The 25,684-nt window shown below is 43.5% G+C and overlaps 1 protein-coding gene and 1 non-coding gene across 5 annotated transcripts in view; both read left to right on the forward strand.

The window, feature by feature from the left end:
• dym (dymeclin) overlaps window positions 1-25,684 on the forward strand; it is a 531,615-nt gene that overhangs the window by 416,465 nt on the left and 89,466 nt on the right. The gene's annotated exons all lie outside the window — the stretch shown is intronic.
• LOC144688973 (U1 spliceosomal RNA) lies at window positions 21,114-21,277 on the forward strand. The gene has a single exon (XR_013578525.1). It is a non-coding gene; the product is annotated as a U1 spliceosomal RNA (small nuclear RNA).

The raw sequence follows: 25,684 nt of genomic DNA on the forward strand, positions 1-25,684 counted from the left end.
TAAAACACCCCAAGGCACATCATAGGCACCTTATCAAACAAAACTGGACACTGAGTCTCATATTAGGGCCGATATCCAAAAGCTTGGTCAAAGGGGTAAGTTTTAAGAAGCGCCTTAAAAGAGGAAAGAGAGTAGAGAGGCGGAGGTGTGTATCAAAGGAATTCCATCGCTTAGGGCTTCAGCAGCTGAAGCCATGGCCACCGATGGTGGAGTGACTAAAACCAGGAGATGAGCAAGAGGCCAGAATTGGAGGAGCACAGATACCTCAGAGCTGGAGGAGGTTGCAAATATAGGGAGGGGAAAGGCCATAGAGAGAGTTGAAAACAGGGATGAGAATTTTAAAATCAAGGCATTGCTTAACTGGGTCCCAATGTCGATCACTCGCAGGGATGATAGGTGAATCGGAATTGGTGTGACTTAGGGTACAAGTAGCAGAGTTTTGAATGAACTTAAGTTTATAGAGGGTGGGATGTAGGACAAGAGTGCCTTGGAGTAGTCAAGCTAAGTGGTAACAAAGGCATGGATGAGGGTTTCAGCAGCAGATGAGCTGAGGCAGCAGCAGATTTGGACAATGTTATCTAGGTGAAAATAGGCAGTCTTAATGATGGCACAGTTAGAAGCTCATCTCAGGCGGTAAGTAAACAATGGGAAACATGTAAATAAACAATTCAAAATGTTCAACAAAAACTCATTCCATTGAAAATCAACAATTCAGCGAGATTGATCCATCCGTGGCTTACTAAGAAGTTTAAGGACAGTATTAGTTTAAAAAAGAGGCTTATAATGTTGCTAAGAATTATATGATGATTGGGAATGTTTTCGAACCAGCAGAGCCACCAAAAAGTTGATAAAAAGGGAAAAAGTATAATGTGAAAGTAAACTAGCTGGGAATATAAAAAGCAGATTGTAAGAGCTTTTACAAGTATATAAAAAGGAAGAAAGTAGCCAAAGTAAATGTTAGCCTCTTAGGAGAGTCAGGAAAAATACCATGGTAATGAGGAGTAGCAGAGACATTGAACAAATATTTTGTATCTGTCTTCACTGTAGAAGATGCAAGTTACATACCAGAAATAGAGGGTAACCTAAGGGCTAGTAAGAATGAGGAAATTAAGATCATTAATATCAGCAGAGGAAAAAATACGGAGAAACTCAAGGGATTAAAATTCGACAAATCCCAATGACCTGATGGCCGACATCCTAGTGTTCTAAAGGAGGTAGCTACAGAGATAGTGGATGCGCTGGCTGTGATTTTCCAAATTTCCCTAAATTCTGGAATGGTCCCAAGAGATTGAAAGTTGGCAAATGCAACACCACTATTCAAGAAAGGATGGAGAGAGAAACAGAACTATTGGCCAGGTAGCCTGACATCTGTCATTGGGAAAGTGCTGGAATCTATTATTAAGGAAGTCTTAACAACTTGCTTAGAGAAGCATAGTATGATTAGAACAAGTCAACATGGTTTTACGAAAGGGAAATCCTATTTGACAAATTTATGAGGATATGTCTAGTAAGGTAGATAAAGGGGAACCAGTAGATGTATGCTTGGATTTCTAAACAATAAGATGCCACATAAAAGGTTAAAGCACAAGATAAGGGCTCATAGAGTTGGGAGTAATATATTCGCATGGATGGAGGATGGATTAATGGACCCGAAGCAGAGAATAGGGATAAATGGGGCATTTTCAAATTTGCAGTCTGTGACTAGTGAAGTATCAAAAGGAGTAGTGCTGGGGTTTCTACTATTTACAATCTACATTAATGACTTAGACAAAGAGTAACGTATCTAAGTTTGCTGACGATATAAAGCTAGGTGGGAGTGCAAGCTGTGAGGAGGGCAAAAAGCGGCTACAAAAAGATATAGACAGATTAAGCGAGTGAGCAACAAGGTGGCAGGTAGAGTATAATGTGGTGAAGTGTGAGGCTATTCAATTTGGCCATAAGAATAGAAATGCAAAATATTTTTTTAAAGGCATCAAACTTATAAATGTTGATGTTCAGAGAGACCACACCTGAAATACTACGTGTGATTTTGGTTTCTGTAGTTAAGAAAAGATATACTTATTTGGAGGCAGCACAGCGAATGTTCACTAGATTGGTCCATGGGCTGAGAGGGTTGTCCTGTGATAAGAGTCTGAGAGAATTGGGTCTATATTCTCTGGAGTTTAGAAGAAAGAAAGGTGATCTCATTGAAACATTCAAGATTATGAAGGGCTTGACAGGGTAAATGCTGAAAGGTTGTTTCTTCTGGCTGGGGAATCTAGAACAAGAGAGCACAATTTCAGGATAAAGGACTCAGATGAGGAGAAATTTCTTCACTCAAAGGGTTGTGGATCTTTGGATATCTCTTCCATGGATGATTGTGGATGCACCATCATTGAATATATTTAAGGCTGGGATAGACAGATTTTTGGTCCCTCGGGGAATCAAGGGACATGGGGAGCAGGCGGAAAAGTGGAATTGCAGCCAAGATCAGTGATGATCACGTTGAGTGACGGAGCATGCACAGAGGCTGTGTGGTCTTTTACTATTCCTATTTCTTATGTTCTCATGACAAATACAACACCAAGGTCTAGATCAACGTCAAACAGTTTCCAGGCAGCGAGATAGAATTAGAGACTATGGAACAGAGTTCCTGGCAGTTGGAGGAGTTTTTACACATCCAAAATTGGTTTGGGACATATCAGAAGTAATGGCACAGGATCAGGAAGAGAAGCCATCGCAGATGATTCCCTGACTACAATTCGATAGATAAGAATGGAACCAGGTGAGTATAGTCTCACCAGTTGCCGATGGAGGAGGGTCGTTTGAGGAGGATCGTATGGTTAATCTTGTCAAAGGCTGCAAACAGGTAGAGAAGGATGAGGAGGGATTGTTTACCACAGTCACAATCAAGTAAAATGTAATCTGTAATTTGGATGAGCCATTTTGGTACTGTGGGTGAGGCAAAAACCTGATTAGAACAATTGGGAGCAATGGGCAGAGATTTGGGAGGGAACCGCACATTCAGGAACTTTGGAAAGGGAAGGGAGATTGGAGATTGGGTGGTAATTTTCAAGGACATAGGGGAGGGGTGATGATGACAAATTTGAAGGGTTAGGAATACCTGAGAGTGAAAACCATCAATAAAATCAGCTAACATAGGGCCACAGGAAAGGAAGTTGGGTGGTTGGCAGTTTGGTGGGAATGGGATGAGAGAACAAAAGAGCAGGAGGTGGGTCTGATGGACAAGATGAACTTGGAGGGGGCAGATGGTAAAATAGGAGAAAAATTAGAGAAAGGAAGTTTTCTAAAATTAACTTGGATTCATAGATGTTGAATTACAGGGTTTATTTTTGAGTGGCTATTGGCTGTTAGGCTCACTAGATGGGGGCAATGGTAACTCTTATTCAAAAGCAAAATTGTCCCTCTATACTGAAAAGTGCCTATTTTTGGACACCTTTTGCCTATGTCATGAATCAGATCAGGAATTTAGGGTTGGATTTTCATCAATAAGGAAATTTCCCAGCTTGGCGCACCCACTTTGGGAAAAAGTGCCCCGAATTGCATAATTTTCATTCCAAGGGGCATGGGGGCAGGATAAAGTCAGACACACCACCCCCAGACCCAGATCAGAGGCAACCACAGGGGCTGCCGAGTGCTGAAGTGGGCTGATTAAAAGGCCTGCTTCGGTTCCCTGGGACTTCATCCCAGTTATGTTAAACATTAGGCCCGCTAGCCCTCACTTCTCTTATCCCCTCAATACCCCACCCACTCCCAAACCACATCCATGCCAACCTATGCCCCACACCCACCCCCAATTACCCCCATACCCTCCTTGTCAACCCATGCCCCTCCCCAACCCCCAGTGGTCCCTCATACCCTCCATGCCAACCCATATCCCTCCAAACAACCCCATGTCCCTTATATCCCATCCCCTATGCCATCTCATGGCCCGCTCATCCTTATAGCCCCTTATAACCCCTATGTCAACTTAGTGCCAACTCATGACCCACCAACCTTTGTCCTTAAACTCTCCATGCCATCTCACCCAGTATCCACCATGGGAAGACCCCAGGAGCTATGCTGAGATTAAATAAGTTAAAGCTTAAAAAAACCGCTCAATCATGGAAGTCATTTAAACCCCCTCAAGTACTTAATCCTTTATAAAAAACAAACATTTGTTTTCATAACCTTACATCAAAGTAAGTTAGTCCTTTAATAACCTCTTGGAGCTGTCAATTAAACTGTGAACTTACAGCCCTCCATTGTGATAATGACAAATTGAAGAAGCAGCTGAACAGCAATAATGCTATAACGATAGCTGTTAGGATTATGTCAACAAACAGCTATTGAAACTGCTAGAGCAGATTTTTTTTTCGCAGGCAGTTTTTAGAAAATTCAAGGGGCAGGGGATTTAAATACCTTGACAGCATCAGGTCTGCTTTCTTGAGCACTGAGTTTAAATGGCCCCATCTAATTCATAATTCATGCCTGTGCGCTTCATGTCCACCCCACTTTCCCCGACTTGCGAAAATGGTATCTGCCGGAAATGGGGGCAGGACTTCTGATTTTGTGTCCCATCCACCATTTTTATAGGTGCCCAAATTCTCCACAACACCGCAAAACCCCAGCCCTCAGTGTTTAGAGTATTGGTTTTTTTTACTCATTCATGTGATGTGGTCGTCACTGGCTAGACTAGCATTTATTGCCCATCCCTGATTGCCCTTGAGAAGATGGGTTATGCTGCCTTCTTGAACCACTGCAGTCCATGTGGTCTAGGTACACTCACATGCTGTAAGGGAGGGAGTTCCAGGATTTTGACCCAGCAACAGTGAAGGAATGGTGATATATTTCCAAGTCAGGATGGTGAGTGACTTGGAGGGGAACTTCCAGGTGGTGGTGTTCCCACGTGTCTGCCGCCCTTGTCCTATATGGTAGCGGTCATCGGTTTGGAAGTTCCTGTCAAAAGAGCCTTGATGGGTTCTTGTAGATGGTACATCCTGTAGATGGTACACACAGCTGCCACTGTGTGTCAGTGGTGAAGGGAGTGAATTTTTGTGGATAGGGAACCAATCCAGTTTTGCTAGGGCTCCTTGATGCCACACTCAGTCAAATGCTGCTTTGATATCAAGTGCAGTCCCTCTCACCTCACCTCTGGAGTTCAGCTTTTTTGTCCATGCTTGATCCAAGGCTGTAACGAGGTCAGGAGCTGAGTGACCCTAGTGGACCCAAAAAGAGGGTCAGTGAGCAGGTTATTGCTAAGCAATGATAACACTGTTGATGACCCCTTCCACCACTTTATTGATGATGGAGAGTAGACTGATGGGACTAATTGGCTGGGTTGGATATGTCCTGCTTCCTGTGTACGGGACATACCTGGGCAATTTTCTGCATTGTTGTGGCTGTACTGGAACAGCTTGGCTAGGGACGTGGCAAGTTCTGGAGCACTATTCTTCGGTACTATTGCCAGAATATTGTCAGGGCCCGCAGTCTTTGCAGTATCCAGTGCCTTCAGCTATTTCTTGATAGCACATGGAGTGAATCGAATTGGCTAAAGACTGGCATCTCTGATGCTGGGGACCTCTGGAGGAGGTCGAGGTGGATCATCCACTCGGCACTTCTACCTAAAGATTGTTGCAAATACTTCAGCCTTATCTTTTATCAAGAGAATATACCCTGCCGTTCTGTGGGGCAAATCATTGGCACTCCAAAGTACTGTGGTACCATATTTCTACAGAGTTTCAAAGTTAAACCATTTGCCTGCCAATAATTTCAAACATATCTTCTTCCTCAAATATACCCCTTCACTTTTTCTTTCTTTCTCTCTCTCTCTCTCACACACACACATACACACACACACACACATATATATATATATATATATATCAGGACAAGTAAACTGAACCTATTCTCTTCTTAGAATTTCACCTCCACCAACCCCACCCTCCCCCAACCCCCCCACTCTTAGTTTCCCCATTTGTTAGTTTCTGGATTATTGTACTGGGAAGCACAATGGGGTTTGTTTCCATCTTTCACTTCTGTGGAACTGTCAACATAGAACAAATTCTGGGTGTGATCCTACTGATAATGAGGAATATACACCAGGGGTTGAGTCAGACTAAAAAATAAAGAACTTGCATTAATACAGCACCTTTCATGACCATAGGCCACCCCATAGCTCTTTACAGCCACTAAAGTACTTTTGAAGTTTAGCTGCTGTTGCAAGAGAAATAGCAGACATTTTGCACACAGCGAATCTCCACAACAACAATGTGATAATGACAATTTTACTTTTGTTATGTTCACTGAGGGTTGAGTATTGGCCAGTATACTGAGAATAATACCCCTGATCATCTTCGAAATAGTGCCAAGGGATCTTTTACATGCACCCAATAGAGCAGACATAAAAACAAAAAGCTAAAAGCTACTGCGGATGCTGGAAATCCAAAACAAAAACAGAATTACCTGGAAAAACTCAGCAGGTCTGGCAGCATCGGTGGAGAAGAAAACAGTTGACGTTTCGAGTCCTCATGACCCTTCGGCAGAACTGAAGTATAGTTAGGAGAGAGGTGAAATATAAGCTGGTCTAAGGTGGGGGGCGGGGGGAGAGAGAAGTTGAGGGTGGGGTGGTTGTAGGGATAAGCAAGCAGTGATAGGAGCAGATAATCAAAAGATGTCACAGACAAAAGGATCAAAGAGGTGTTGAAGGTGGTGATATTATCTAAGAAAAGTGCTAATTAAGAATGGATGGCAGGATACTCAAGGTACAGCTCTAGTGGGGGTGGGGTGGAAAGACTAACAAAGTATTAGTTGTAGATTTAAAAATAATGGAAATAGGTGGGAAAAGAAGAATCTATGTAAATTATTGAAAAAAAAAGGGAGGGGGAAGAAACGGGGTGGGGATGGGGGGAGGGGGAGTTTAAGATCTAAAGTTGTTGAATTCAATATTCAGCCCGGAAGGCTGTAAAGTGCCTAGTCGGAAGATGAGGTGCTGTTCCTCCAGTTTGCGTTGGGCTTCACTGGAACAATGCAGCAAGCCAAGGACAGACATGTGGGCAAGAGAACAGGGTGGAGTGTTAAAATGGCAAGCGACAGGGAGGTTTGGGTCTTTCTTGTGGACAGACCGCAGGTGTTCTGCAAAGCGGTCGCCCAGTTTGCGTTTGGTCTCTCCAATGTAGAGGAGACCGCATTGGGAGCAACGAATGCAGTAGACTAAGTTAGGGGAAATGCAAGTGAAATGCTGCTTCACTTGAAAGGAGTGTTTGGGCCCTTGGACGGTGAGGAGAGAGGAAGTGAAGGGGCAGGTGTTGCATCTTCTGCGTGGGCATGGGGAGGTGCCATAGGTGGGGGTTGAGGAGTAGGGGATGATGGAGGAGTGGACCAGGGTGTCCCGGAGGGAACGATCCCTACGGAATGCCGTCAGAGGGGGGTGAAGGGAAGATGTGTTTGGTGGTGGCATCATGCTGGAGTTGGCGGAAATGGCGGAGGATGATAATTGAATGCAGAGGCTGGTGGGGTGATAAGTGAGGACAAGGGGGACCCTATCATGTTTCTGGGAGGGAGGCGAAGGCGTGAGGGCGGATGCGCGGAATATGGGTCGGACACGGTTGAGGGCCCTGTCAACGACCGTGGGTGGAAAACCTCGGTTAAGGAAGAAGGTTCTTGGTTTAATGTCTCATCCAACAGTGTAGCACTCCCTCAGTATTGCGCCAGAGTGTCAGCCTTGATTTTGTACTCAAGTCCTGGAGTGGGCTTTGAAACCAGAATTTTCTGACTTTGAAATGAGAGTGCTACCAACTGAGCTATGATAGACCTAAAAAGCAAACATGTTTAATAGCAGCAAGCTGTGTCGTCATGTGAACCATGGAGACAGCCAATGTTTCTATCTCTATTTTCCTTGAGTCTGTTTTGCATTTGAAATGGACAGGAATCTTCAATTTGGAGACAAGCATACTTTTTAAAATGTTAGAAAAATGAATTTTAAGAAACCATTAAGCCAAAATCTTAACAGAAAAGTGGAAAAAAATTATTACACTGATAGCATAGACCAAATCATCTAATTCCCATATTGTGATGCGGGTAATGGAATATGTTAGAAGTTTTTTCCTAATTTATAAAAAGTTTTATCTCACGCAGAATTTTCCTTTGAGTGAGGAGCCAAAGAGAACCAGTGCTAATAGATCTGTACTTCAGCAAAACAGCGCAGTTAATTGGCTGAAAAAATATACAAACGGAATAAAACAATCTCTTTTATTATAAATGTCTAATGACTTTTTAAAAATATTTTAGAAAAAGATAGATCACTCTAACATCAAATAAAGCAATTAAATACAACATGAACCTAGATAACCAAGCTGGAGGACCGGGGAAATCACAGAGACAGCAATGAAAAGACGCAGAAGATTAGGAAAGCAGTTTGGAAACTGGCATACAAAAGAGCAGTCAATAGGTGCATGTTCATTCCAATCAGTGTTTACATAATTTGGCCATGAAATTCAAACAATTTAATAAGGTGTAAGCCAGCAGACCTATTTAGGGTGGAGGAAGAATATGGAATTTGGAAGCAGGCAGTTTTGTATCCTGTTCAAGTTCTTCCCTAAACTCTGCCAAAAGCATGGAAGAGTATAAGATATATGCACCCTAACTAAATTAATATCAGGAAAATGAATTTTTTTTTGGCCAAGATAAGTTTTAAACTCTATTTTTTACACCCTCCCTATCATCATTATCAATTTTCCAAAATTCGCTAGATTCTGGAAAGATTCTATCAGATTGGAAAGTAGCAAATATAACACCTCTGTTTGTATTCAAGAAAGGAGGGAGGCAGAAAACAAGAAACTGTAGGCCAGTTAGCTTGACGTCTGTCATGGGGAAGTTATTAGAATCAATCATTAAGGAGGTTATAACTGGGCACTTAGAAGAGCTCAAGGCAATAGGGAAGAGTCAGCAAGGTTTTGTGAAAGGAAAATCATGTTTAACCAATTTATTGGAGCTTTTTGAAGGAGTAATGTTCGCATTGGATAAAGGGGAGCCTGTAGATGCATTGTACTTGGATTTCCAGAAAGCATTTGATAAGGTGGCACATCAAAGATTATTATGGAAAATATGCATGGTGTAGGGGGTAACATATTAGCAAGGATAGAAGATTGGCTGGCTGGCAGAAAGCAGAGAGAATGCATAAATGGGTCTTTTTCTGATTGGCAGGATGTGACAAGTGGAGTCCCACAGGGGTCTGTACTGGGGCCTCAACTTTTTACGATTTACATCAATGGCTTAGATGAGGGGAGTGAAGACACGGTAGCTAAATTTGAAAGTGACACAAAGATAGGTAGGAAAGTATGTTGTGAAGAGGTTGTAAATGGATATAGATAGGTTGAGTTCTGAGGGGAATAGTGCATGAGCTACAGTTGGGTTGGGGGCAGAGACTTCAGAAAGGAAATGTAATTTTTCAAATGGTGCTTTGTGAAACAAATAGCAGCATAGTGCTTTGGTGCAAAGTGGCAATATACAGGCTGTTGCTCACAGACCTACATGGCCTGGGATTCTTATCTCAAACATCAAATGTAAGTTTTAGATTCTACTGATGGTTTAGTTGACGAGCAATATCCAGTGATTGTGCACCATACAAACGAGTGAGTTTTTTTCAACCTCTAGTCTGTGCTAAATTAGCTACTCTCAGCCAATCACTCAGTTGGGCTTAGTGACCTTGGGCTAGGAAAGAGATAAATCAGCAAGAGTCCCTACTCCTGATCACTACTGTATCCTCATTTGGTAAGCATACCTTTGTGGATGTTAGCCAGGATTGTGTTTAGCCACAATGCTCCCTTCTGGTTGAGTAGTCTGCCATGCACATAAATGGAGAATGGCTGCTTTGGGGAAATTGTTAAAGAGCAGCTGAAAATCTGGACCAGTATCTCCAGTTCAAGTCAGTGACTGGGAGAAAATAGTCTGATGACAAAATTTTTTAAAACACAGAAGCATTTTCCAACAATGACAGGAGATGAAGAATTCCCTTGGCTGCTCTTGCATTCCTCCAAGCAGCCAGCTCTAGGCAGGAGTTGCTGATTACCTGGAAGCAATTCAACTAAGTTGGCTTGGTTTGGGGATAAGGAAAGTTTTTGAAATATGAATCTTTGGAGAAAAGTAAATCTTGCACAAAGTGAATCTTAGGCTTATGGCATGGCATGACTTACTTATGAGTGAATACCTTTAACAGGAATTGATTTTGTGAATCTTTCAAATTGACAGCGGTAGGAGGGCTGCAGTTTTCCTCAGTGCCCTGAATTAGGGAGGGGAAAAATCAAGGTTTCACTCCTGATTGTTCTGCAGTGACAGTGCCTCTGTCACAGATCAAATGAGGTTAGGGTTAGGATTAAGCTTGGTTGTGAGTCTCTCTTTAGTTTAATTTTCTGTTAATATGGTATATGTGATACAGGAAAATGCCACTTGCACAAGATAGCACGGAAATAATCAGTTACTCGATTGGTAAACTCACTGAGCCATAGGAGACACCTGGATGCAGTCAGCTGCAGTCTGATCTACATCCTCTTACATTTCAGATAGTGTAATAATGAGCTTGCAGTGGTAAGAAAGTGCACTCATGTGTCTGATTAAGCTAATCACGATTGAACACTGCACTTTGAAGCAGAAAATATTCAAATATGGACCAGGTTCACTGTGTATAACTGGGGCTGGGTTTTACATTTAATTATTTTTCATTTATAGCAGTTAACAAAATGAAGAACTTAAGAAATCAGTCAAAAAAAGCTGAGTTGCATCATTCAAGTTAAGCTATTTTGAAGAAGTTGAGGTTCATGCTTGAAGCTACTCTTGGCCACAATGTCCCCCATCTGGCACCAAATGTAAAAAGTTTCATAATGCCAATGCCAGATATGCTGACAATGTCAGAACACTGATCGGAAGTGGTAGTTGTGGAAATCACTGCAATATAGATATAGAAGTATATGGGGGAGGTGGTGGCATAATGGTATTGTCACTGACTAGTATTTCAGAGACCCAAGTTCAAATCCCACCATGGCAGATGGTGAATTTTTAATTCAATAAAAAAGTCTGATGACGACTGTCATAACCCATCTGGTTCACTAATGTCCTTTAAGGAAGGTAATCTGCCCTTGCCTGGTCTGGCCTACATGTAACTCCAGACCCATAGCAGTATGGTTGACTCTTAAATGTCCTCTGAAATGGTCTAGCATGCCATGCAGTTATCTAAAGGTCAATTAGAGATGGACAATAAATGCTGGCCTTGTCGACGACATCCATATCCCATGAATGAATAAATAACTTATCTACTGAGCTAGCTGAGCTATTTTACCGTGAAGGACAGGTTGACACTGTAAAATGAAAGTTCAGAACCGAGATCATAAAGGATTGATTTAAATGGAGATGAATAGTCTTTGACTTTAACTCCTCCAATTTCTTCCTCCTCTGACTTCTAGTCAAGTGCCAAGGGCACAAGTAGCTCTCTGGCATTTTGCTCAATTTGCCTTTTTTAAGGTAGGAGCCTGAAAAGTGACTGTCAGCAGACTGTTGAATATGGAGGAGACCTCAACCGATTGTGGTCTTGTTTTAATGCACTGCCACCGCACAAACTTGGATCAGCGAATACTGATTTGGGATGTAGAACATGAACGTTTTTCATTTCTCAGTCCTTAATCCAGGAACATGGAGGTAAAAGCATAAAAGCAAAATACTATGGATGCTGGAAATCTGAAACAAAAACAGAAAATGCTGGAAAAACTAAGGTCTAACAGCATCTGTGGAGAGAAAAAAAAAGTTAACGTTTCGAGTTTGTATGACTCCACGGACTTGAAACATTAACTCTTTTTTTTTTCTCTCCACAGATGCTGTTAGATCTCCTGAGTTTTTCCAGCATGGAGGTAAAGCTGTAGATCCTCTCAATTACTACTTGGCTGAAGTTTAATTTTTGTTTTTCTAAATTTTTGTTGAAGCATGTGCACCCAGTGTCAGCAGTCAGCATCAAACATATTCAGAGTAAATCTCCCTTCTTCTTTGGGCTAACAACATGCCTTAGCCCAATTTCAGAATATCCCCAACTGTATCTACACAGTAATCCTCACTTTAAATTGCCCTGCTTAACATCGTCTTGTTTTAAAGTCATTTATTCTTTTGGCTCTCTTTTTCCAATTTGTGTCGCCATTTTTGTTTTTAACGTTGTTTGCGTGAGTTGTTGATGTCGGAGTCGTCATCACACACGTCATGTGTTATCATCAGCAAAGCAATGGAACAATGCTGTCAGGGGATTTGTCTGCAACCTCAAGAGTTGACATGGGAGATTCCCAGATCAGCCCTGCCCTTTGCCTTGTTCCCACCCTGCTTCCTGCCTCCCTCCCACTCTGCTTCTGTCCTGCTTGCTGCCTTGCTCCTGCCATGCTCACTATCCTGCACCTGCCCCCACTCACTGCACCTACTTTCTCACCACCTTGCTCCAAATGGCCAAAAGTACTATTGATTCGCTGTTTCCACATCCAGGTAACAGAGACTCACTGGGGATTGGGGTGAGACTTGCTGAAGATTGGGGGAGGGGAGAAAATTGCTGGGGATCAGGGGAGAAACTTGCTGTGTAACCTAGCTATCGTTTATATACTAATTCTTATGGGAAAATCTGATTTGCTTTTTTTATACTTTGCACGGGCTGTGGGCTTTGCTGGTTAGGTGAACATTTATTGCCCATCACTACTAACTTCTTGAACTGCTGCAATCCATATGATGTATGTACACCCACAGTACTTTTAGGAAGGGAGTTCCAGGATTTTGACCCAGCGACAGTGAAGGAACAGTGCTATAGCTCCAAGTCAGTATGGTGTGTGTTTTGGGGGGAAACTTGCAGGTGATGGTGCTCCCACACGTCTGCTGCCCTAGTCCTTTGAGGTGGTAGAGGTCAAGGATTTGGAAGGTGCTGTCAAAGGAGCCATGGAGAGTTGCTGTAGTGCATATGGTACACACTGCTGGTGCTGTGCGTCGGTGGTGGAGGGAATTAATGTTTTATGGTGGATGGGGTGCCAATCAAGTGGGATGCTTTGTCCTGGATGGTGTCTTGAGTGCTCTTGGAGCTGAATGTTGTTTCATTTAAAGTCACACTTTTAAAGAACGTACCTAGGACGTTAAGTGTGGAATTACTGTATGATATCCTTTTCAATTCCCACATTGGCCATCTTGTGGCCTCTTTGATTTCCTACAAGGCTACAGAAAGATAAGAAATCCTCCATGATTTAATGAATTAATGCAGTTCATGGTGTGCTCCTGAACCGTTCAGAGCCGAAGGATCTAGGGTCAATTCTTGGCTTTGCCGAGCTATTTGATCCCAGCCAAGGCAGCAACTCAGAAGCTGCAATGCTTTTTACCAATTTTCTTCCTCTCCAGTAGACATTGCCTCTTTACTGGGATATAATTCTGCAGATGACAATCACCTCAAGTATTGGGAAGTAAATTGAAAACACAGCCATTGCCCTATTCTTGGGTGGTTTAACCCCTCTGCAGCATTGTAATAGGTTTACTGACCATGAATGCCCATGTTTGTATATTTAAATTTTATTTGAAGTGATTTTTCTGAGAGTGGCAAACATGGCCACTAACTTTCCCATCTTGAGGGAGAGAAGTTCATCTTGTACCTTTTAGTGATTCCCTTTAGCATTTTAAGAGCAGAAAATCATGAGCCTTCCACTCCATAACATAAATGTGCAGTGATCTGTTCCCAACCCTTGATTTCCACCGTTCAGTCTTTACCCCACTCAATTTGATTACCAAGAAGTAGGTAGGAGCAACTGGAGTACTTGCTCACCATTTTGTCCTCACTTAATGGACCATTTCACATCCGTTTGGTGATTCTCCTTGGCAATACGACTGACAACAGAAACCTACACATGCTGTAAAATGGAATCTGCAACTGATTAAGGTGCTTCCTCCCTTTCTTTCAGGAAGGTAAAGACCCAAGATCCAAGCTTGCTCTTTTACATCTCCTAATCATCAAATTGAATGGCACAGTGCAAGGCTTGGAAACAGATTACACATGAAACTGTCTGTGGAGAATGAATTTGACATTGATGGTAATAAAAAAGCATGCTGGAAATACTCATCTGATCTGGCAGCATCTGTAGAGAGAGAAACAGAGTTAACATACATATGAACATTCGATTTAGGAGCAAGAGTAGACCACTCAGCCCTTCAAGCCTGCTCCACCATTCAATAAGATCATGTCTGACCTGATTGTAACTGCAACTCCAGATTCCTGCCTATCCCCAATAACCTTTCACCCCCTTGTCAATCAAGAACCTATCTAGCTCTACCTTAAAAATATTCAAAGCCACTGTTTCCACTGCCGTTTGAGGAGGAGAAAATATTTCTCCTCATCTCTGTCCTAAATGGGCGACCCCTAATAATAAAGAGGTCAAAAATAAACTTTGAGGGTAAACTAGCAAGTAATATAAAAATGGACAGAGCTTCTTTAAATATATAAAAAGGAAGAGAGAGGCCAAAATGAACATAGGCCTCTTAAGGAATGAGGCTGAGGAAATAATAGGGAACCAGGAAATGGCAGAGGAATTGAATGAATACTTTTCATCAGCCTTCACGGTAGAAGACACTTAAAGCATTCCAAAAATACTAAATAATCAAGGGGCAAAAGTGGGGGAGGAAATAAATACAATAACTATCAGCAGAGAAAAAGCACCAGGGAAACTAATGGGGCTAAAGGCCGATAAGTCCCCTGGACCTGATGGGTTGCATCCTAGGATATTAAAGGAAGCAGCTACACAAATAGTGGATGTACAGAATATAATCAAGGAGAGTCAGCATGGCTTAATGAAGGGGAAATCATGTTGGACAAATTTATTAGAATTATTTGAGGAGGTAACAAGCAGGATAGATAAAGGGCAACCAGTTGATGTAATATATTTGGATTTCCAAAAGGCCTTCAATAAGGTAGCGCATATAAGGCTACTTAATAAGTTAAGTGCCCATGATGTTGGGGGGTAGTATATTAGCATGGAAAGAGGATTGGCTAGAGGATTAGCTAACTAATAGAAGACAGAGAGTTGGGATAAGGAGGGCATTTTCAGGATGGCAACCTGTAACTAGTGGAGTGCCATAGGGATCAGTGCTGGGGCCACAATTATTTACAATATAAATAACCTATTTTTGTGTCATCCGCAAACTTGGTGATGGTACATTCACTTCCCTCAAGTTTGCGGATGACAGAAAAATAGGTGGGAAGGCAAGTGGTGAGGATGACACAAAGAGTCTACAGAGGGATATAGACAGATTAAGTGGGTGGGCAAAAACTTGGCAGATTGAATATAATGTGGAAAAATGTGAGGTTATGCATTTGGCAGGAAGAATAGAGGAGCTGAATATTTAAATGGAGAAAGACTGCAGAAAGCTGCAGCACAAAGGGATTTGGGATCCTCATGCATGAATCCCAAAATTCTAGCATAAAAGTTCAGCAGGTAACAGGGAAGGCAAATGGAATGCTGGCCTTTATTTCAAAGGGAATTTGGTATGAAAATAGGGAAGCCTTGCTATACCAGGCACTAGTTAGACCACACTTAGAATACTGTGAACAGTTTTAGTCCCCTTATCTAAGGAAAGATATACTGGCACTGGAGACAATCCAGAGAAGGTTCACTAGGTTGATCCAGGGTATGGAGTGTTTTTCTTAGGAGAGGTTGAGTAGGTTAGGCCTGTACTCATTAGAGTTTAGAAGAATGAAAAGTGACCTGGATTACCCCTGGATTATTTAGTGTTTTTCGAGTGCTATTAGTGTCTTCTACTCTGAAGACTGATGCAAAGTATTTATTCAACTCCTCTGCTATTTCCTGGTTCTCCATTATTATTTCCCCAGCCTCGTTCTCTAAGCTTATGTTCACTTTGGTGTCTCTCTTCCTTTTTATATATTTAAAGAAGCTCTAACTGTCCATTTTCTATTACTTGCTAGCTTACCCTCAAAGTTTATTTTCTCCCTCTTTTTTTTTTGGTCATTTTTTGTTAGTTTTTAAAACATTCCCAATCCTCTGGCTTGCCACTAATCTTTGCCACATTGTATGTTTTTTCTTTCAATTTGACACTATCCTTAACTTCCTTGGTTAACCATGGTTGGTTTAACCCCCTCCTAGAATCCTCGTTCCTCACTGGGATATATCTTTGTTGTGAGTCATGAACTATTTTCTTAAACGTCTGTCATTGTTCATCAACTGTCTTTTCTGCTAAAATCCTATCCCAGTCTACTCCAGCCAACTCTGCCCTCATTCCTTTGTAATTACCCGTATTTATGTTTAGCACAGTTGTTTCTGACCCAAGTTTCTCACTGTCAAACTGAGTGCTAAATTCTACCATGTTATGGTCACTGTTTCCTAGGGTATATTTTACTCTCAGATCATTTATTAAACCTGCCTCATTAGACATTACCAGATCCAAAATAGCCTGATCCCTGGTTGGATCCACAATATATTGTTCTAGGAAACTGCTTCAAATATGAAATCTTGCTCATGGCTACCTCTGCCAATTTGATTTTCCCAATCTTCTTGAAGATTAAAGTCACCTGTGCTTATTGTCCTTCCTTTTTTACATGCCCTCATTATCTCCTGATTTATTCTCTGTCCTACAGTATTGCTACTGTTAGGGGGCCTATAGACTACTCCCACCAGTGTCGTCTTCCCCTTGATATGTCTTACCTTCACCCATATAGATTTTACATCTTCCGATGCAAGATCATTTCTTGTTATCGTACTTATTCCATCTCTTACTAACAAAGCTACTCCACCACCCTTTCCTTCCTGCCTGTCCTTTTGAAAAGTCACATACCCCTGAATATTTAGTCCCCAGCTTTGACCTCTTGAGGAAGAATAAAAGAGAAGCATATTATCTAAATGGTGAGAGATTGCAGAGCTCTGAGGTGCAGGGGCATCTGGGCATCTTAGTGCATGAATCTCAAAAGGCTAGTATGCAAGTATAGCAAGTAATTAGGAAAGCTAATAGAATGTTATAATTTATTGTGAGGGGAATTGAATACAAAAGTAGGGAGGTTATGCTTAATAAGTTTTACAGGGCACTAGTGAGACCACATTTGGAGCACTGTGTACAGTATTGGTTACCCTATTTAAGGAAGGACGTAAATGCGTTGAAAGCAGTTCAGAGAAGGTTTACCAGACTAATACCTGGAATGGGTGGGTTGTCTTATGAGGAAAGGTTGGACAGACTAGGCTTGTATCTGCTGGAATTTAGAAGAGTAAGAGCGACTTGATTGAAACAAATAAGATCCTGATGGAGTCTTGACAGGGTGGATGAGGAGAGGATGTTTCCTCTTGTGAAAGAAATTAGAACTAGGGGTCACTGTTTAAAAATAAGGGGTCGCCCCTCATTTAAAAGAGATGAGGCAAAATTTTTTCACTCAGAGGTCGTGAGTCTTTGGATCTCTCTTCCTGAAAAGGCAGTAGAAGCAGAGTCTTTGCATATTTTTAAGGCAGAGGTGGATAGATTCTTGGTAAGCAAGGGGGTGATAGGTTATCGGGGATAGGTGGAATGCAGATTTCAGGTTACCATCAGAGCAGCCATGATCTTATTAAATGGCGGAGCAGGCTCGAGGGGTTGAATGGCCTACTCCTGATCCTTGTTCATATGTTCCTTAGGTTAGATTGGCGACCTTCTATCTGCTAAAGATGATGGGAATGCAGCCTCAAAACTTTGGTGAGGTCAAATGAGATCATCTGTTGCACTCTTTTTGATGTCAGAACAAGCTGATTCTTTTTTTTTATTCATTCACGGGGTGTGAGCTTCGCTGGCTGCGCCAGCATTTATTGCCCATCCCTAGTTGCCCTTGAGAAGGTGGTGGTAAACTGCCTTCTTGAACCGCTGCAGTCCCTGTAATTGAGGTACACCCAAAGTGTTGTTAGGAAGGGAGTTCCAGGATTTTGACCCAGCAAATGTGAAGGAACAGCGATATGTTTACAAGTCAGGATGGCGAGTGACTTGGAGGGGAACTTCCAGGTGGTGGTGTTCCCATTTATCTGCTGCCCTTATCCTTCTAGGTGGTAGTGGTCGTGGGTTTGGAAAGTGCTGTCTAAGGAGCCTTGGTGAATTCCTGCAGTGCACCTTGTAGATGGCACACACTGCTGCTACGGTGCGTCGGTGGTGGAGGGAGTGAATGTGGTGCCAATCAAGTGGACTGCTTTGTCCTGGATGGTGTCCAGCTTCTTCAGTGTTGTAGGAGCTGTACTCATCCAGGCAAGTGTGGAGTATTCCATCACATTCCTGATTTGTGCCTTGTAGATGGTGGACAGCCTTTGAGGAGTCAGGAGGTGAGTTACTTGTCTCACGATTCCTAGCCTCTGACCTGCTCTTGTAGCCACAGTATTTATATGACTAGTCCAGTTCAGTTTCTGGTCAATGGTAACCCCCAGGATGTTGATAGTAGGGGACTCAGTGATGGTAATGCCTTTGAACATCAAGGGGCGACGGTTGGATTCTCTCTTGTTGGAGATGGTCGTTGCATGACACTTGTGTGGCGCGAATGATACTTGCCACTTGTCAGCCCAAGCCTGGATATTGTCCAGGTCCTGTTGCATTTGGACATGGACTGCTTCAGTATCTGAGGAGTTGCGAATGATGCTGAACATTGTGCAATCATCAGCGAACATCCCCACTTCTGACCTTCTGATGGAAGGAAGGTCATTGATGAAGCAGCTGAAGATGATTGGGCCTAGCACACTAGCCTGAGGAACTCCTGCAATGATGTCCTGGAGCTGAGATGACTGACCTCCAACAACCACAACCATCTTCCCTTGTGCTAGGTATGAGGAAGGCACCTTGAAAGGCAAAATCTGCCACAAGTGCCAAACATGAAGTTGTCCCTTGCTGTTGGTGCAGAATAATCTCTGCTGACGCGTTGTTTGCAGAGCTGTCATCTGCCTTGGAGCTTCTGGAACCACATGTTGTCATGGTGATGAATTCCTGCCTACATTTGGTGTTGCAATTTGTATCGATCGTCAGCTAGAGTTCCCACTTGTCGTAATTGGTGTTGAGGGCTTTCATGTCTCTTGGCAGCATCCTTAAATATAAACTTTGGGCACCCTACTGGCCTCTTGGAATGGGCTACCTCCTTGTATAGCATATCCTTGGGGATGCGGCCATCTTCCATCCTGTGCATATGTCCAAGCCAGTGAAGCCACCTTTGCTTGACTAGCACTAGAATGCTTGGAATGTTTGCCCTAGAAAGGACTGCTTCATTGCTGACTTTGTCTTTCCATGTGATGCTGAGGATGCATCATAGACACCGAAGATGGAAGCTTTTGATCCTTTCTTCTTGGTAGTTGCAAGTTGTCCAGGTTTCCCTGCCATACAGCATTTTTTTTTATTCTTTCATGGGATGTGGGCATTGTTGGCAGGGCCAGAATTTGTTGCCCATCCCTAATTGCACTTGAACTGAGTGGCTTGCTAGGCCATTTCAGAGGGCAGCTAAGAGTCAACCACATTGTTGTGGTCTGGAGTCGCATGAAGACCAGGCCAGATAAGGGCAGCAGATTTTCTTTCCTTATGGGCATTAGTGATTGAGGTGAGTTTTTACCACAATCGATGATGGCTGTCACTGAGATGAGTTTTATATTCCAGATTTATTAATTGAATTTAAGTTCTGCCAGCTGCTGTGGTGGGATTTGAACCCATGCCTCAGAGCATTAGCCTGGGCCTCTGGATGTCCTGTGACATCACCACCATCTCCCCCTGCGCCCCCACCCTGCCCCGCCCCGTCCCTTCCCCCTCCCACCATGTGTTGAAGATACAGGCCTTGTAAGTAAGCACCTTGATTCCGTAGGCCAGTTTGTTGTTTTACATGCCCTTTTTGTTAGTAGGCCAAATTCCAATGTGTGTGCTGAGCTCTTCGTCAAGAGGCAAGTTGTCTGTCACTGTAGACCCAAGTTTTTCTGACTGCTTCCAGTGGTGTGCTGTTGAAACTGAGCACAGGCAGAGACACAACACCCTGTCCCATAACTAGTTTCTTGACACTGATGTGGGGAGAATGTGACACAGGCATGGTATAGCAAGAATCATCATAATAGTCAATCTTCTATAACATTTCAGATTCGAAAATGCAACAGTGTGTTTGAAACATCTGCAAGATTAGTGCAGCTAGTTTGAAAACCACATCTATCAGTTACCTTAACTTAGATTAAGGCTGTCTTCATCAGTGGTGTGTTAGTGAATGAATTTCCTTCTGTAACCGTGTTGATCTGCGTACAAGTCACTTAATTGTAGGGAATCTGGATACTGAGTGATTTGCTGGTGCTGCTTGTCTCTAATGTGATAAGGAAGAGACAGTCTGGCTCCTGACAGGAGCCACTCAACTAATGTCCTTAGCTGAGACCTCTGGCTGACTTTCATTTGACCAGTAATTTATCAGGAAACGGAATAGGTTTTGAAATTTCTCACATTGTGTTATTGTTACATCTTCACATTCCGGTACAATCAATATCTATGAGACATTTTGCACCTCGTTGTAGTTAAAATCACTGCTGTCTACTTTTGCTGTTCGTAATGGTTTTGCAAGAAGGTTTTTCTCCCCACCACTGCTGCCTGCACCGGATCATGATGACATTCCAAATGAACTAGCCACTTAGAAAAATAAAATCATAGAATGATGCTGCACAGATGACCATTCAGCCCATCACATCTGTGCCAAGAGCTGCACAATTAATTTCATTTCCCTGTTCTTTCCACATGGTCACTATTTTTTCCCTTCAAGTAGTTATCTAGTTTTTTTTTAATGTTACTATTAATCGTCTTTCATCACAAAAACCAAGGCTGACACTCCAGTGTGGGACTGAGGGAATGATGTGCAGTTGGAGGTGCCTTCTTTTGGATGAGATGTTAAACCGAGATCCTTTCTGCCCTCTATGCAAAAGATCCCATGGCATTATTTTCATAGAGGAACTAACCCCCATGACCCAGCCAATATTTATCCTGCAATTAATATCACAAAAAGCAGAATATCTGGTCATGATCACATTTGTGGAAGCTTGCTGTGTGCAAATTGCCTGATCAATTACTATGCCCTTCAGAAGTACTTAATTGGCTGTAAAGTGATTTGAGGCATCCTGTGATCATGAAAAATACTTACCTGGCAGGAGAGAGACCATGATCATGAAGGTGGTTCTCAAAGGATGAGGCTAGCCCATTGCACTTCAGGTGTGCTGATGCCTGCAATGTCCCCAAATGCGGGATACTCGACTGCAAAATTTATGGTAGTGGGGGATTGCGTTCGCGCGCTCCCCTGAAAAAAAAATAAATGCAAGTCTGTCTTTTATCCTTTCAGACAATATTCCAGATCACAGCAACTTAGTATGTAAAAAAAAGTTGCCTTATGTTGCTTGAGGTCATTTTGCCAATTACCTTTAAACTGTCCTCTGGTTACTGACCCTGCTGCACCAGAAACCATTTATCCTTGTTTACTCTTATCAAAACCCTTCATGATTTTGAACACCTCTATCGAATCTCCTCTTAACACTCTATGCTCTTCTAAGGCAAACAATCCCAGTTCCTCCAGTCACTCTCCATAACTCAAGTCCCTCATTCCTGGTGCCTTTTTAGTAAATCTCTTCTGCACCAACTCCAAGGCCTTGACACCCTTCATGAAGTGTGGTGCCAAGAATTGAACCCAGCTGAGGCATAACCAGCTTTATAAAGATTTAGCATACCGTACTTACTTTTGTACTCTCTTTCTCCATTGATAAAGTCAAGAATTTCATACATTTTTTCAACAGCCTTCCAAACTTGCCCTGCTGCATTCAAAGATATGTGTACATATATCCCCATGTGTCCCTGTTCCGGCACTCCCTTTATAATTATACCATTTAGTTCATGTTGCCACTCCTTGCTCCTACCGAAATGTATCACTTCATGTGTCTGTGCGTTAAGTTTCATCTGCCATGTGTATGCCCATTTTACCAGCCTGTCTTATGTCCTACTGAAGTTACTTACTATCCTTCTCATCGGGCTGAATTATGTAGGGTGTTGGATCCCCTGCAGCCCCCAGTTAAAAAGCCAGGGAGCCCACCGTGTGGAACACTGCATTTGGACATGGACTGCTTCAGTATCTGAGGAGTAGCGAATGGTGCTGAACATTGTGCAATCATCAGTGAACATCCCCACTTCTGACCTTATGATGGAAGGGAGGTCATTGATGAAGCAGCTGAAGATGGTTGGGCCGATTGCACTAGCCTGAGGAACTCCTGCAGTGATGTCCTGGAGTTGAGATGACTGACCTCCAACAACCACAGCCATCTTCCTTTGTGTTAGGTATGACTTCAACCAGCGGAGAGTTTTCCCCTGATTCCCATTGACTCCAGTTTTGCAAGGGCTCCTTGATGCCACACTCTGGTCAAATGCTGCCTTGATGTCAAGGGCAGTCACTCATCTCACCTCAGCTCTTTTGTCCATGTTTGAACCAAGGCTGTAATGAGGTCAGGAACTGAGTGGCCCTGGCGGAACCCAAACTGGGCGTCAGTGAGCAGGTGCCGCTTGATAGTACAGTTTAATACCCCTTCCATTACTTTACTGATGATCGAGGATAGACTGTTGGGGTGGTAATTGGGTTGGATTTGTCCTGCTTTTTGTGTAAAGGACATACCTGCGCAAGTTTCCACATAACCAGGTAGATGCCAGTGTTGTAGCTGTACTGGTACAGCTTGGCCAGGGGCGCGCCAAGTTCTCGAGCACAAGTTTCAGTACTATTGCCAGAATATTGTCAGGGCTCATAGCCTTTGCAGTATCCAGTGCCTTCAGCTGTTTCTTGATATCACGTGGGGTAAATTGAATTGGCTGAAGACTGGCATCTGTGATGCTGGGGACCTCTGGAGGAGGCCATGGTGGATCATCCACTCGGCACTTCTGGCTGAAGATTGTAGCAAACGCAACCTTATTCAGCCTTATCTTTTGCACTGATGTACTGAGCTCTCCCCCATCATTCAGGATGGGGATGTTTGTGGAGCTGCCTCCTCCAGTGAGTTGTTTAATTGTCCACCACCGTTCACGACTGGATATGGCTTAGATCTGATCCGTTGGTTGTGGGATCGCATAGTTCTATCTAACATTTGCTGCTTATGCTGTTTGGCACATAAGTAGTCCTGTGTTGTAGCTTCACCAGCTCATTTTTAGGTATGCCTGGTGGTGCTCCTGGAATGCCCTCCTGCACTCTTCATTGAACCAGGGTTGATCCCCTGGCTTGATGGTAATACACCCTACATTATATCAACAATTTTCAGTTCCCTGGCCCCAACTGCCTCCTCTTCACCATGGACGTCCAATCCCTCTGCACCTCCGTCCCCCACCGGGATGGTCTGAGGGCTCTCCGCTTCTTCCTCGAACAGAGGCCCGAACAATCCCCATCCACCACTACTCTCCTCCGTCTGACTGAACTTGTTCTCTCACTGAACAATTTCTCCTTAAACTCCTCTCACTTCCTCCAAATAAAAGGTGTGGCTATGGGTACCCACATGGGCCCCAGTTATGCCTGTCTCTTTATGGGGTATGTGAAACATTCCTTGTTCCAGTCCTACTCCGGCCCCCTCCCACAACTCTTTCTCCGGTACACCGATGAATGCTTCGGTGCTGCTTCGTGCTCTCATCTGGACCTGGAAAAATTTATTAATTTTGCTTCCAATTTCCACCCCTCCATCATTTTCACATGGTCCATCTCTGACATTTCCCTTCCCTTCCTTGACCTCACTGTCTCCATTTCTGGTGATAGACTGTCCACCAATATTCATTACAAGCCTACCGACTCCCACAGCTACCTTGACTACAGCTCCTCACACCCTGCTTGCTGTAAGGACTCCATCCCAGTCTCTCAGTTCCTTCGCCTCTGTCGCATCTGTTCTGATGATGCCACTTTCCAAAACAGTTTCTCTGACATGTCTTCCTTGTTCCTTAACTGAGGTTTTCCACCCACAGTGGTTGACAGGGCCCTCAACTGTGTCCAGCCTATCTCCCACGCATCTGCCCTCACACCTTCCTCTCCCTCCCAGAACCATGATAGGGTCCCCCTTGTCCTCACTTATCACCCCATCAGCCTCCGCATTCCAAGGATCATCCTCCGCCATTTCCGCCAACTCCAGCATGATGCCACCACCAAACACATCTTCCCTTCACCACCCCTGGCGGCATTCCGCAGGGACCGTACCCTCCGGGACACCCTGGTCCACTCCTCCATCACCCCCTACACCTCAACCCCATCCCACGGCACCTTCCCATGCAACTGCAGAAGGTGCAACACCTGCCCCTTTACTTCCCCTCTCCTCACCATTCAAGGGACCAAACACTCCTTTCAAGTGAAGCAGCATTTCACTTGCACTTCCCTCAATTTAGTCTACTGCATTCGCTGCTCCCAATGTGGTTTCCTCTACATTGGAGAGACCAAACGCAGACAGGGTGACCGCTTTGCGGAACACCTTTGGTCCGTCCACAAACATGACCCAGATCTCCCTGTCGCTTGCCATTTCAACACTCCACCCTGCTCTCGTGCCCACATGTTCGTCCTTGGCCTGCTGCATTGTTCCAGTGAAGCTCAACGCACACTGGAGGAACAGCACCCCATCTTCCAACTAGGCACTTTACAGCCTTCTGGACTGAATATTGAGTTCAACAATTTTAGATCATGAACTCTCTCCTCCATCCCCACCCTCTTTCCGATCCCCTTTTTTTCCAATAATTTATATAGATTTTTCTTTTCCCACCTATTTCCATTATTTTTAAATGTATTTCCATCCATTGTTTTATCTCTACCTTTTAGCCTATTTTGATCCCTTCCCCCCCCACCCCACCCCCACTAGGGTTATCTGTACCTTGCTCGTCCTGCTTTCTACCCTTAATGTCACCTATTAGCACATTTCTTAGCTAATATCACCACCTTCAACACCTCTTTGTCCTTTTGTCTATGACATCTTTTGGCAATCTCCACCTATCACTGGCCGTCTATCCAGCTCTACTTGTCCCACCCCCTCTTAAACCAGCTTATATTTCACCTCTTCTATTTTTCCTTAGTTCTGTTGAAGAGTCATACGGACTCGAAACGTTAACTGTGTTCCTCTCCGCAGATGCTGTCAGACCTGCTGAGTTTTTCCAGGTATTTTTATTTGTGTTTTTGCTTTGGATTTCCAGCATCCGCAGCTTTTTGCTTTTATATTATGGTAGAAGGGGTGTTATGCCAGGCCATGAGGTTACAGGTTGTGTTCGAGTACCATTCCACTGCTGCTGATGATCCATGAAGCTTCATGGATGCATAGTCTTGAGTTGCTGGATCTGTTTGAATTCTATCCCATTTAGCACGGTTGTAGTGCCACACCACACGAATGAGGGTATCCTAAATGTGAAGGTGGGATGTCGTCTCCACAATGACCGTGCGGTGGCCACTCCTACCGACACTATCATGGACAAATGCATCCGCGGAAGGCAGGTTGGTGATGGTGAGGTCAAGTGTGGTTTTCCCTTTTGGCGCGTCCCTCAGCATCTGCTGCAGAGCCACTCTAGCAGCTATGCCCCCTAGAACCCGGTCAGTAATGGTGCTACCGAGCCACTCTTGGTGATTGACATTGAAGCCCCCCACCCAGAGTACATTCTGTACCCTTGCCACCCTCAGTGCTTCCTCCAAGTGGTGTTCAACATGGAGGAGCACTGATTCATCAGC

This window comes from Cetorhinus maximus, chromosome 1 (genome assembly GCF_964194155.1).
Source record: "Cetorhinus maximus chromosome 1, sCetMax3.hap1.1, whole genome shotgun sequence".
Taxonomy (NCBI): domain Eukaryota; kingdom Metazoa; phylum Chordata; class Chondrichthyes; order Lamniformes; family Cetorhinidae; genus Cetorhinus; species Cetorhinus maximus.